Source organism: Salvelinus alpinus, chromosome 4 (genome assembly GCF_045679555.1).
Source record: "Salvelinus alpinus chromosome 4, SLU_Salpinus.1, whole genome shotgun sequence".
Taxonomy (NCBI): Eukaryota; Metazoa; Chordata; class Actinopteri; order Salmoniformes; family Salmonidae; genus Salvelinus; species Salvelinus alpinus.
The window spans coordinates 21,732,626-21,745,265 of record NC_092089.1 but is presented as its reverse complement, the minus strand read 5'-3'; the positions used below and the strand labels follow the sequence as shown (position 1 = coordinate 21,745,265).

At 45.0% G+C, this 12,640-nt stretch overlaps 1 protein-coding gene across 1 annotated transcript in view; it reads left to right on the top strand.

Moving 5' to 3' along the window:
• Positions 1-12,640, top strand: part of LOC139573040 (uncharacterized) — a 145,303-nt gene extending 132,663 nt beyond the window's left edge. The window contains exons 17-18 of the mRNA XM_071396019.1: positions 11,101-11,278; positions 12,522-12,640. The gene's annotated coding sequence lies outside the window, so the exon portion shown is untranslated. The remainder of the gene's footprint in view (positions 1-11,100; positions 11,279-12,521) is intronic.

The following is a 12,640-nucleotide window of genomic DNA, read 5'->3' as shown; positions in this document are numbered from 1 at the left end:
AACTGAGTGTTTGGGGTTGGTACATAGTGGGGCAATAAAGTATTTAGTCAGCCACCAATTGTGCAAGTTCTCCCACTTAAAGATGAGAGGCCTGTAATTTTCATCATAGGTACACTTCAACTATGACAGACAAAATGAGAAAAAAAAATCCAGAAAATCACGTTGTAGGATTTTTAATGAATTTATTTGCAAATTATGGTGGAATATAAGTATTTGGTCAATAACAAAAGTTTATCTCAATACTTTGTCATTGCCAACAAAGGGTATATAACAGAGGTCAAACGTTTTCTGTAAGTCTTCACAAGGTTTTCACACACTGTTGCTGGTATTTTGGCCCATTCCTCCATGCAGATCTCCTCTAGAGCAGTGATGTTTTGGGGCTGTTGCTGGGCAACACGGACTTTCAACTTCCTCTGAAGATTTTCTATGGGGTTGAGATCTGGAGACTGGCTAGGCCACTCCAGGACCTTGAAATGCTTCTTACGAAGCCACTCCTTCGTTGCCCGGGCGGTGTGTTTGGGATCTTTGTCATGCTGAAAGACCCAGCCACGTTTCATCTTCAATGCCCTTGCTGATGGAAGGAGGTTTTCAATCAATCTCACGATACATGGCCCCATTCTTTCCTTTACACGGATCAGTCGTCCTCGTCCCTTTGCAGAAAAACAGCCCCAAAGCATGATGTTTCCACCCCCATGCGTCACAGTAGGTATGGTGTTCTTTGGATGCAACTCAGCATTCTTTGTCCTCCAAACACGACGAGTTGAGTTTTTACCAAAAAGTTATATTTTGGTTTCATCTGACCATATGTCATTCTCCCAATCTTCTGGATCATCCAAATGCTCTCTAGCAAACTTCAGACGGGCCTGGACATGTACTGGCTTAAGCAGGGGGACACGTCTGGCACTGCAGGATTTGAGTCCCTGGCGGCGTAGTGTGTTACTGATGGTAGGCTTAGTTACTTTGGTCCCAGCTCTCTGCAGGTCATTCACTAGGTCCCCCCGTGTGGTTCTAGGATTTTTGCTCACCGTTCTTGTGATCATTTTGACCCCACGGGTGAGATCTTGCGTGGAGCCCCAGATCGAGGGAGATTATCAGTGGTCTTGTATGTCTTCCATTTCCTAATAATTGCTCCCACAGTTGATTTCTTCAAACCAAGCTGCTTACCTATTGCAGATTCACTCTTCCCAGCCTGGTGCAGGTCTACAATTTTGTTTCTGGTGTCCTTTGACAGCTCTTCGGCCATAGTGGAGTTTGGAGTGTGAATGTTTGAGGTTGTGGACAGGTGTCTTTTATACTGATAACAAGTTCAAACAGGTGCCATTAATACAAGTAACGAGTGGAGGACAGAGGAGTCTCTTAAAGAAGTTACAGGTCTGTGAGAGCCAGAAATACTTATTTTCCACCATAATTTGCAAATTAATTAATAAAAAATCCTACAATGTGATTTTCTGGAGAAAAAAATTATCTTGTCTGTCATAGTTGAAGTATACCTATGATAAATTACAGGCCTCTCATCTTTAAGTGGGAGAACTTGCACAATTGGTGGCTGACTAAATACTTTTTTGCCCCACTGTATGAGGCTGCTAGAATCGGGGTTAATGGTGTCAGTGCTAACTAATATCACGGTTGTCAACTTGCATTTAAATGACTCTGCTGGGTGTCTTCTCTCGTAACTGACTTGGTTTCCTATTAGTGAATGCTTACATGTAAAACCAGCTCTCGTATCATTAGCCCATCGTTTTGGCGGTGTGTCTTCATATCCCAGTGCCAATCCAAACTTTCAGGTTTAAATAAGTCAATGCTAACCTGTCTTAGCTGGCAGGCTGCTATCAGGTCCAGGCTTTCCCAGAGTTGCTTGTAGCGCCGCTATCCTAGGGTTTGAGGGCAGGAACAGTTTGACCAGGATTTCCCACCCACTCCGATTTACATGGGATAAACCATTGGAAGAAACCGCTAAATTTCTATGAGAAGCGTGAGGAAGTCTGTTCATACAGGCCTTCTCTAGCCGCATGATGAATGCTTAGGGTGTGCGTCGTAGCAAACCGTACTTAGTCGCCATGAATTCAAAAAGCACGTACACGCAACCTTTAAATGCAGTTAATACAGCAACAAAATTGGCTCCAACTTTTGAGCTACCGGTAGGTATCTGCTGTAATTCAAACTGTGGCACCGCTTTACTCATTTATGCCAACCAAATCCAGATAGCAAATGTTCTGAAAGAGCTGCAAAACCTGGACCCATACAAATCAGCTGGGCTTGACAATCTAGACCCTCTATTTCTGAAACTCTCCGCCGCCATTGTCGCAACCCCTATTACCAGCCTGTTCAACCTCTTTCATATCGTCTGAGATCCCCAAGGATTGGAAAGCTGCCGCGGTCATCCCCCTCTTCAAAGGGGGAGACACCCTGGACCCAAACTGTTACAGACCTATATCCATCCTGCCCTGCCTATCTAAGGTCTTCGAAAGCCAAGTTAATAAACAAATCACTGACCATCTCGAATTCCACCGTACCTTCTCCACTGCGCAATCCGGTTTCCGAGCCGGTCACGGGTGCACCCCGGTCACGGGTGCACCCCGGTCACGGGTGCACCTCAGCCACGCTCAAGGTACTAAACGATATCATAACCGCCATCGATAAAAGACAGTACTGTGCAGCCGTCTTCATCGACTAGGCTAAGGCTTTCGACTCTGTCAATCACCGTATTCTTATCGGCAGACTCAACAGCCTTGGTTTCTCAAATGACTGTCTCGCCTGGTTCACCAACTACTTCGCAGACAGAGTTCAGTGTGTCAATTTGGAAGGCCTGTTGTCCGGACCTCTGGCAGTCTCTATGGGAGTACCACAGGGTTCAATTCTCGGGCCGACACTTTTCTCTGTATATATCAACGATGTCACTCTTGCTGCGTGTGATTCCCTGATCCACCTCTACGCAGACGACAGCATTCTGTATACATCTGGCCCTTCTTTGGATACTGTGTTAACTAACCTCCAAACGAGCTTCAATGCCATACAACGCTCCTTCCGTGGCCTCCAACTGCTCTTAAACGCTAGTAAAACCAAATGCATGCTTTTTAACCGTTCGCTGCACGCACCCGCCCGCCCGACTAGCATCACTACTCTGGACGGTTCTGACCTAGAATACGTGGACAACTACAAATACCTAGGTGTCTGGCTAGACTGTAAACTCTCCTTCCAAAGTCAAATCAAACATCTCCAATCCAAAATCAAATCTAGAATCGGCTTTCTATTTCGCAACAAAGCCTCCTTCACTCACGCCGCCAAACTTACCCTAGTAAAACTGACTATCCTACCAATCCTCGACTTTGGCGATGTCATCTACAAAATAGCTTCCAATACTCTACTCAGCAAACTGGATGCAGTCTATCACAGTGCCATCCGTGTTGTTACCAAAGCCCCTTATACCACCCACCACTACGACCTGTATGCTCTTGTCGGCTGGCCCTCGCTACATATTCGTCGCCAGACCCACTGGCTCCAGGTCATCTATAAGTCTATGCTAGGTAAAGCTCCGCCTTATCTCAGCTCACTGGTCACGATAACAACACCCACCCGTAGCACGCGCTCCAGCAGGTATATCTCACTGGTCATCCCCAAAGCCAACACCTCTTTTGGCCGCCTTTCCTTCCAGTTCTCTGCTGCCAGTGAAACTGGAACGAATTGCAAAAATCGCAGAAGCTGGAGACTTACATTTCACTCACTAACTTTAAATATCAGCTATCTGAGCAGCTAACCGATCACTGCAGCTATACATAGTTCATCTGTAAATAGCCCACCCCAATCTACCCACCTCATCCCCATATTGTTTTTATTTACTTTTCTGCTCTTTTGCACACCAGTATCACTACTTGCTCATCATCTGCTCATCTATCACTCCAGTGTTAGTCTGCAAAATGTTTATTACTTTGAAACTATGGCCTATTTATTGCCTTACCTCCTCACGCCATTTGCACACCTGTATAGACTTTCTTTTTTTCTATTGTGTTATTGACTGTACGCTTGTTTATTCCATGTGTAACTCTGTGTTGTTGTTTGTGTCGCACTGCTTTGCTTTATCTTGGCCAGGTCGCAGTTGTAAATGAGAACTTGTTCTCAACTAGCTTACCTGGTTAAATAAGGGTGAAATAAACAAAAAAATCCCAGAGGATCCCAGATGGCTAACAATAACATATCCTGACACAACGTAAACGTTATACATTAAGCGCTCTCCCTCAGTGACATGAATTAGTATATTTCATATTCTCAGAACCCAACAGTAGGTTTTAAGGTGTGGCTGCATGTTTGTCGTGGACGCATTGTCACTCTTGATGTTCTTTTTCCAGATTGCAAGTGAAACACCTTTAGATGTAAGTGCCAGTTGGTAACTTTCTCACACTTGCTTGTTTAAGGTATGGATGCAACACCCCAGTATGTCTGCAGGGGCTGGTCACTGAGATTTACCATGTTTCACATGCTACTAGACTAACCTTCCAAGTAAATATGTTACAAGTCTGAACTGGCCGTCCTTGTCTTTCCTCAACTAATTGAAACCTCAGGGACAGACATGCTAAACGACTTTGATGTCAGAGCTCCCATCAGCCCTCTCTACACCTCGCTGTGAGTAAAGCCTACCTGCTCCTGTAGTGGTCTCCATATTACAAATGGCACCCTATTCCCTATTTAATACACTACGTTTGACCAGATCCTTATAGACCCTTATAGACCCTGATGTTCAGGGATGTTCAGTAGGAAGTGACTTCCTACTGCGTCACTTCCTGTTGAATCTGCAGACGTGTTGCTGTGCGTTTTGCTGCCAACTTTACTTTGCTAGCTGACAACTTTACGTTTTTTTGTTTTGTTTTTGTTTTTAATTACCGTTTATATTTTTAGTTTTTTCCATCGCAACTTTTTTCCCTCATTCAACTTTTTCACTCCGGACGCTTTATCTGGACATGGTTCGTCAACACCTTCAACAGCCGAAGCTAAGTAGTAACATTAACATGATGTCTTCTAATTGCAGTCGCTGTACTCATAATATACAGGAGAACGATCGCCTTACGGCGAGAATAGCTGTGCTACAAGCCCAGCTTCAGACGCAATCGTTAGGCAAGGGTAATTTCAGTGTAGGAAAGGAAGAAACAGCGTCTGTGCCACCAGTAAGTACAGATAGTAACGTTAGTATAAATCCCCCCGCACAGTCCCCGCAGCCGGACAACTTTCTCATGGCTTCTGGAGGGAAATGCTGTAGGAATGCTCAACCGGTGTCGCTCATTCAGCCGACAGAAACTTTCAACCGGTTCTCCCCATTATGTAGCGAGTCGGAGTCTGAGTCTGAGTCTTCTCTTGTCTCTACTCCTCCCGTTACGGGGTCTGAGACGCCGAAGGCTCCCACCATTAGCTCTGACAAATTGAAAACCCTAGTCATTGGCGACTCCATTACCCGCAGTATTAGACTTAAAGCGAATCACCCAGCGATCATACACTGTTTACCAGGGGGCAGGGCTACCGACGTTAAGGCTAATCTAAAGATGGTGCTGGCTAAAGCTAAATCTGGCGAGTGTAGAGAGTATAGAGATATTGTTATCCACGTCGGCACCAACGATGTTAGGATGAAACAGTCAGAGGTCACCAAGTGCAACATAGCTTCAGCGTGTAAATCAGCTAGAAAGATGTGTCGGCATCGAGTAATTGTCTCTGGCCCCCTCCCAGTTAGGGGGAGTGACGAGCTCTACAGCAGAGTCTCAGCACTCAATCGCTGGTTGAAAACTGTTTTCTGCCCCTCCCAAAAGATAGAATTTGTAGATAATTGGCCCTCTTTCTGGGACTCACCCACAAACAGGACCAAGCCTGACCTGCTGAGGAGTGACGGACTCCATCCTAGCTGGAGGGGTGCTCTCATCTTATCTACCAACATAGATAGGGCTCTAACTCCTCTAGCCCCACAATGAAATAGGGTGCAGGCCAGGCAGCAGGCTGTTAGCCAACCTGCCAGCTTAGTGGAGTCTGCCAATAGCACAGTCAGTGTAGTCAGCTCAGCCATACCCATTGAGACTGTGTCTGTGCCTCGACCTAGGTTGGGCAAAACTAAACATGGCGGTGTTCGCCTTAGCAATCTTATTAGGATAAAGACCTCCTCCATTCCTGCCATTATTGAAAGAGATCGTGATACCTCACATCTCAAAATAGGGTTACTTAATGTTAGATCCCTCACTTCAAAGGCAGTCATAGTCAATGAACTAATCACTGATCATAATCTTGATGTGATTGGCCTGACTGAAACATGGCTTAAGCCTGATGAATTTACTGTGTTAAATGAGGCCTCACCTCCTGGTTACACTAGTGACCATATCCCCCGTGCATCCCGCAAAGGCGGAGGTGTTGCTAACATTTACGATAGCAAATTTCAATTTACAAAAAAAAAAATGGCGTTTTCGTCTTTTGAGCTTCTAGTCATGAAATCTATGCAGCCTACTCAATCACTTTTTATAGCTACTGTTTACAGGCCTCCTGGGCCATATACAGCGTTCCTCTCTGAGTTTCCTGAATTCCTATCAGACCTTGTAGTCATAGCAGATCATATTCTAATTTTTGGTGATTTTAATATTCACATGGAGAAGTCCACAGACCCACTCCAAAAGTCTTTCGGAGCCATTATCGACTCAGTGGGTTTTGTCCAACATGTCTCTGGACCTACTCACTGCCACAGTCATACTCTGGACCTAGTTTTGTCCCATGGAATAAATGTTGTAGATCTTAATGTTTTTCCACATAATCCTGGACTATCGGACCACCATTTTATTACGTTTGCAATTGCAACAAATAATCTGCTCAGACCCCAACCAAGGAGCATCAAAAATCGTGCTATAAATTCTCAGACAACACAAAAATTCCTTGATGCCCTTCCAGACTCCTTCTGCCTACCCAAGGACGTCAGAGGACAAAAATCAGTTAACCACCTAACTGAGGAACTCAATTTAACCTTGCGCAATACCCTAGATGCAGTTGCACCCCTAAAAACGAAAAACATTTGTCATAAGAAACTAGCTCCCTGGTATACAGAAAATACCCGAGCTTTGAAGCAAGCTTCCAGGAAATTGGAACGGAAATGGCGCCACACCAAACTGGAAGTCTTCCGACTAGCTTGGAAAGACAGTACCGTGCAGTACCGAAGAGCCCTCACTGCTGCTCGATCATCCTACTTTTCCAACTTAATCGAGGAAAATAAGAACAATCCAAAATTTATTTTTGATACTGTTGCGAAACTAACTAAAAAGCAGCATTCCCCAAGAGAGGATGGCTTTCACTTCAGCAGTAATAAATTCATGAACTTCTTTGAGGAAAAGATCATGACCATTAGAAAGCAAATTACGGACTCCTCTTTGAATCTGCGTATTCCTCCAGGGCTTAGCTGTCCTGGATCTGCACAGCTCTGCGAGGGCCTGGGATCGGGAGAGACACTTAAGTGTTTTAGTACTATATCTCTTGACACAATGATGAAAATAATCATGGCCTCTAAACCTTCAAGCTGCATACTGGATCCTATTCCTACTAAACTGCTGAAGGAGCTGCTTCCTGTGCTTGGCCCTCCTATGTTGAACATAATAAACAGCTCTCTATCCACCGGATGTGTACCAAACTCACTAAAAGTGGCAGTGATAAAGCCTCTCTTGAAAAAGCCAAACCTTGACCCGGAAAATATAAAAAACTATCGGCCTATATCGAATCTTCCATTCCTCTCAAAGATTTTAGAAAAAGCTGTTGCGCAGCAACTCACTGCCTTTCTGAAGACAAATAATGTATACGAAATGCTTCAGTCTGGTTTTAGACCCCATCATAGCACTGAGACTGCACTTGTGAAGGTGGTAAATGACCTTTTAATGGCGTCAGACCGAGGCTCTGCATCTGTCCTCGTGCTACTAGACCTTAGTGCTGCCTTTGACACCATCGATCACCACATTCTTTTGGAGAGACTGGAAACCCAAATTGGTCTACACGGACAAGTTCTGGCCTGGTTTAGATCTTACCTGTCGGAAAGATATCAGTTTGTCTCTGTGAATGGTCTGTCCTCTGACAAATCAACTGTACATTTCGGTGTTCCTCAAGGTTCCGTTTTAGGACCACTATTGTTTTCACTATATATTTTACCTCTTGGGGATGTTATTCGAAAACATAATGTTAACTTTCACTGCTATGCGGATGACACACAGCTGTACATTTCAATGAAACATGGTGAAGCCCCAAAATTGCCCTCGCTAGAAGCCTGTGTTTCAGACATAAGGAAGTGGATGGCTGAAAACTTTCTACTTTTAAACTCGGACAAAACAGAGATGCTTGTTCTAGGTCCCAAGAAACAAAGAGATCTTCTGTTAAATCTGACAATTCATCTTGATGGTTGTAAAGTCGTCTCAAATAAAACTGTGAAGGACCTCGGCGTTACTCTTGACCCTGATCTCTCTTTTGACGAACATATCAAGACTGTTTCAAGGACAGCTTTTTTCCATCTACGTAACATTGCAAAAATCAGAAATTTTCTGTCCAAAAAAGATGCAGAAAAATTAATCCATGCATTTGTTACTTCTAGGTTAGACTACTGCAATGCTCTACTTTCCGGCTACCCGGATAAAGCACTAAATAAACTTCAGTTAGTGCTAAATACGGCTGCTAGAATCCTGACTAGAACCAAGAAATTTGATCATATTACTCCAGTGCTAGCTTCCCTACACTGGCTTCCTGTTAAGGCAAGGGCTGATTTCAAGGTTTTACTGTTAACCTATAAAGCGTTACATGGGCTTGCTCCTACCTATCTTTCCGAGTTGGTCCTGCCGTACATACCAATACGTACGCTACGGTCACAAGACGCAGGCCTCCTAATTGTCCCTAGAATTTCTAAGCAAACAGCGGGAGGCAGGGCTTTCTCCTATAGATCTCCATTTTTATGGAACAGTCTGCCTACCCATGTGAGAGACGCAGACTCGGTCTCAACCTTTAAGTCTTTACTGAAGACTTATCTCTTCAGTAGGTCATATGATTGAGTGTAGTCTGGCCCAGGAGTGTGAAGGTGAATGGAAAGGCTCTGGAGCAACGTACCGCCCTTGCTGTCTCTGCCAGGCCGGTTCCCCTCTCTCCACTGGGATTCTCTGCCTCTAACCCTGTTACAGGGGCTGAGTCACTGGCTTGCTGGTGCTCTTTCATGCCGTCCCTAGGAGGGGTGCGTCACTTGAGTGGGTTGAGTTACTGACGTGATCTTCCTGTCTGGGTTGGCGCCCCCCCTTGGTTTGTGCTGTGGTGGAGACCTTTGTGGGCTATACTCGGCCTTGTCTCAGGATTGTAAGTTGGTGGTTGAGGATTTCCCTCTAGTGGTGCGGGGGCTGTGCTTTGGCAAAGTGGGTGGGGTTATATCCTTCCTATTTGGCCCTGTCCGGGGGTTTCTTCGGATGGGGCCACAGTGTCTCCTGACCGCTCCTGTCTCAGCCTCCAGTATTTATGCTGCAGTAGTTTGTGTCGGGGGGCTAGGGTCAGTTGGTTACCTGGAGTACTTCTCCTGTCTTATCCAGTGTCCTGTGTGAATTTAAGTATGCTCTCTCTAATTCTCTCGTTCTCTCTTTCTCTCTGAGAACCTGAGCCCTAGGACCATACGTCAGGACTACCGGGCATGATGACACCTTGCTGTCCCCAGTCCGCCTGGCCTTGCTGCTATTCCAGTTTCAACTGTTCTGCCTGCGGTTACGGAACCCCTACCTGTCCCAGACCTGCTGTTTTCAACTCTTAATGATCGGCTATGAAAAGCCAACAGATTTATTCCTGATTATTATTTGACCATGCTTGTCATTTATGAACATTTTGAAAATCTTGGCTCTCTCTAATTTTCTCCTTCTCTCTTTCTTTCTCTCGGAGGACCTGAGCCCTAGGACCATACGTCGGGACTACCGGCCGTGGTGACTCCTTGCTGTCCCCAGTCCGCCTGGCCTTGCTGCTATTCCAGTTTCAACTGTTCTGCCTGCGGTTATGGAACCCCTACCTGTCCCAGACCTGCTGTTTTCAACTCTTAATGATCGGCTATGAAAAGCCAACTGAGATTTATTCCTGATTATTATTTGACCATGCTTGTCATTTATGGAAATTGAGAATCTTGGCTCTCTCTAATTTTCTCCTTCTCTCTTTCTTTCTCTCGGAGGACCTGGGCCCTAGGACCATGCGTCGGGACTGCCGCCCGTGGTGACTCCTTGCTGTCCCCAGTCCGCCTGGCCTTGCTGCTATTCCAGTTTCAGCTGTTCTGCCTGCGGTTATGGAACCGCCACCTGTCCCAGACCTGTTGTTTTTCAACTCTTGATGATCGGCTATGAAAAGCCAACTGAAAATTATTCATGATTATTATTTGACCATGCTTGTCACTTATGAACATTTTTGAACATCTTGGCATAGTTCTGTTATAATCTCCACCCGGCACAGCCAGAAGAGGACTGGCCACCCCTCATAGCCTGGTTCCTCTCTAGGTTTCTTCCTAGGTTTTGGCCTTTCTAGGGAGTTTTTCCTAGCCACCGTGCTTCTACACCTGCATTACTAGCTGTTTGGGGTTTTAGGCTGGGTGTCTGTACAGCACTTCGAGATATTAGCTGATGTACGAAGGGCTATATAAAATAAAATTGATTGATTGATCAAAAGTTGTTAACTACATAGGGAATAGGGTGCTATCTGGGATGCAGGCATGGTGTTGATTTTCCACAGGAAGTTGACTGTCCAGACAGACTCACACACCAAATTCCTATCTATTCCTGATTAGTGTAAAATACATGCATATTCTACACAGTGATGATGCGGATGATTTCCTTACTTTGCCATTTGAGTTAATCAACCTCAGAGGAGAAGTAGAGTGTTTGTTTCTCAATCCCACGCTTGGCAGGGACCTCAGATGTTGATGCTGGGCGGGAGCAAAAATGGGCTCCCGATTGAAAGACTCTGGTCTACTTTAGAGGTCTAGCACTGTATTTCTGTTCAGGTGTACCACTGGTCTACTATAGGACATTGATTATATTAAGAGTGTATATCTATTCAGGCGTACCACTGGACTTTGCTTGAGACTGTGTTTGTGTTTCTATTCAGGTGTACCACGGCCACCACCATGCTATGGAGGTCCTGGTTCAGTCTCTGCTGGATCTAGACGTGAGGTACCTGTCTGCCTTAAAAAGCCATGTGGAGTGTGTTGACGTCCTCATCAACCAGGGAGCCTCCATCCTGGTTAAAGACTTCACCCTGAAGAGGACCCCCATTCACGCTGCAGGTACACATAGGATATCACATAGAGATTCTGTAATTAAAAAGTTTTCCTGACCAAGATGGCCATTTGTTTGGTCATGTTGCTAGGACGACAATGTCCACTCTAGGGATGTTACATGGTATAGTGTGAACATGCCCACTAGACACTGATCTAAGGTCATTTTTTGTCATGTTCTCCACTAATGATTGAGGATCTAGGGAGGGTAAGCTGATCCTAGATCAGTGCACAGGGGAGACCTCTATCCAGAGCCAGGTACACCGCTAGCAGGTGACAAGCTTCGATGGCCTCAGCCCCAAAATTCTTTATTATCTGCTGTGTTAACATCATGAGGATGTCATCTACCAACACCATTGTTCTACAAATCTGTCTGTTCATGTGAAGGTTATAGTCATCCAGCAATCTGCTCATATCCTCTCTGTTTATCCTCCTCTAGCTACCAACGGTCAATCATCTGACATTCTTATATCCTCTCTGTTTATCCTCCTCCAGCTACCAACGGTCAATCATCTGACATTCTTATATCCTCTCTGTTTATCCTCCTCTAGCTACCAACGGCCAATCATCTGACATTCTTATATCCTCTCTGTTTATCCTCCTCCAGCTACCAATGGTCAATCATCTCACATTCTTATATCTTCTCCGTTTTTCCACCTCTAGCTACTGAAGGTCAATCATCTCACATTCTTATATCCTCTCTATTTATCTTCCTCTAGCTACCAACGGCCAATCATCTGACATTCTTATATCCTCTCTGTTTATCCTCCTCCAGCTACCAATGGTCAATCATCTCACATTCTTATATCTTCTCTGTTTTTCCACCTCTAGCTACTGAAGGTCAATCATCTCACATTCTTATATCCTCTCTTTTTATCTTCCTCTAGCTACCAACGGTCAATCATCTGACATTCTTATATCCTCTCTGTTTATCTTCCTCTAGCTAACAACGGTTATTCGGAGTGTTTGCGTTTGCCTATTGGAAATGCTGACCTCCAGAGTGCAGTGGACGTTCAAGACGGGAATAGACAGTAACTCATTTGGGTTTCGGATACAATTCCTGAAATAAAGAGATTTTGACACTAGGGCTTCATCCCAAATGGCAACCTATACCCTACGTAGTGCACTACTTTAAACCAAAGCCCTATGGGCTCAGGTCAACAGTAGTGTACGATATAGGGAATAGGTTGCCATTTGGGACTCAGCCTGGTTATTACCAGTTTGTAATATGACCTGTTGTCTTGTTTATCAGAACCCCTCTGATGCTGTCGGTGCTGAGCGGACACACAGACTGTGTGTACTCACTGCTCAACAAGGGAGCCAGAGACAAATGGCACAGAACAGCTCTACACAGAAGGGTAGTGAGGAGAC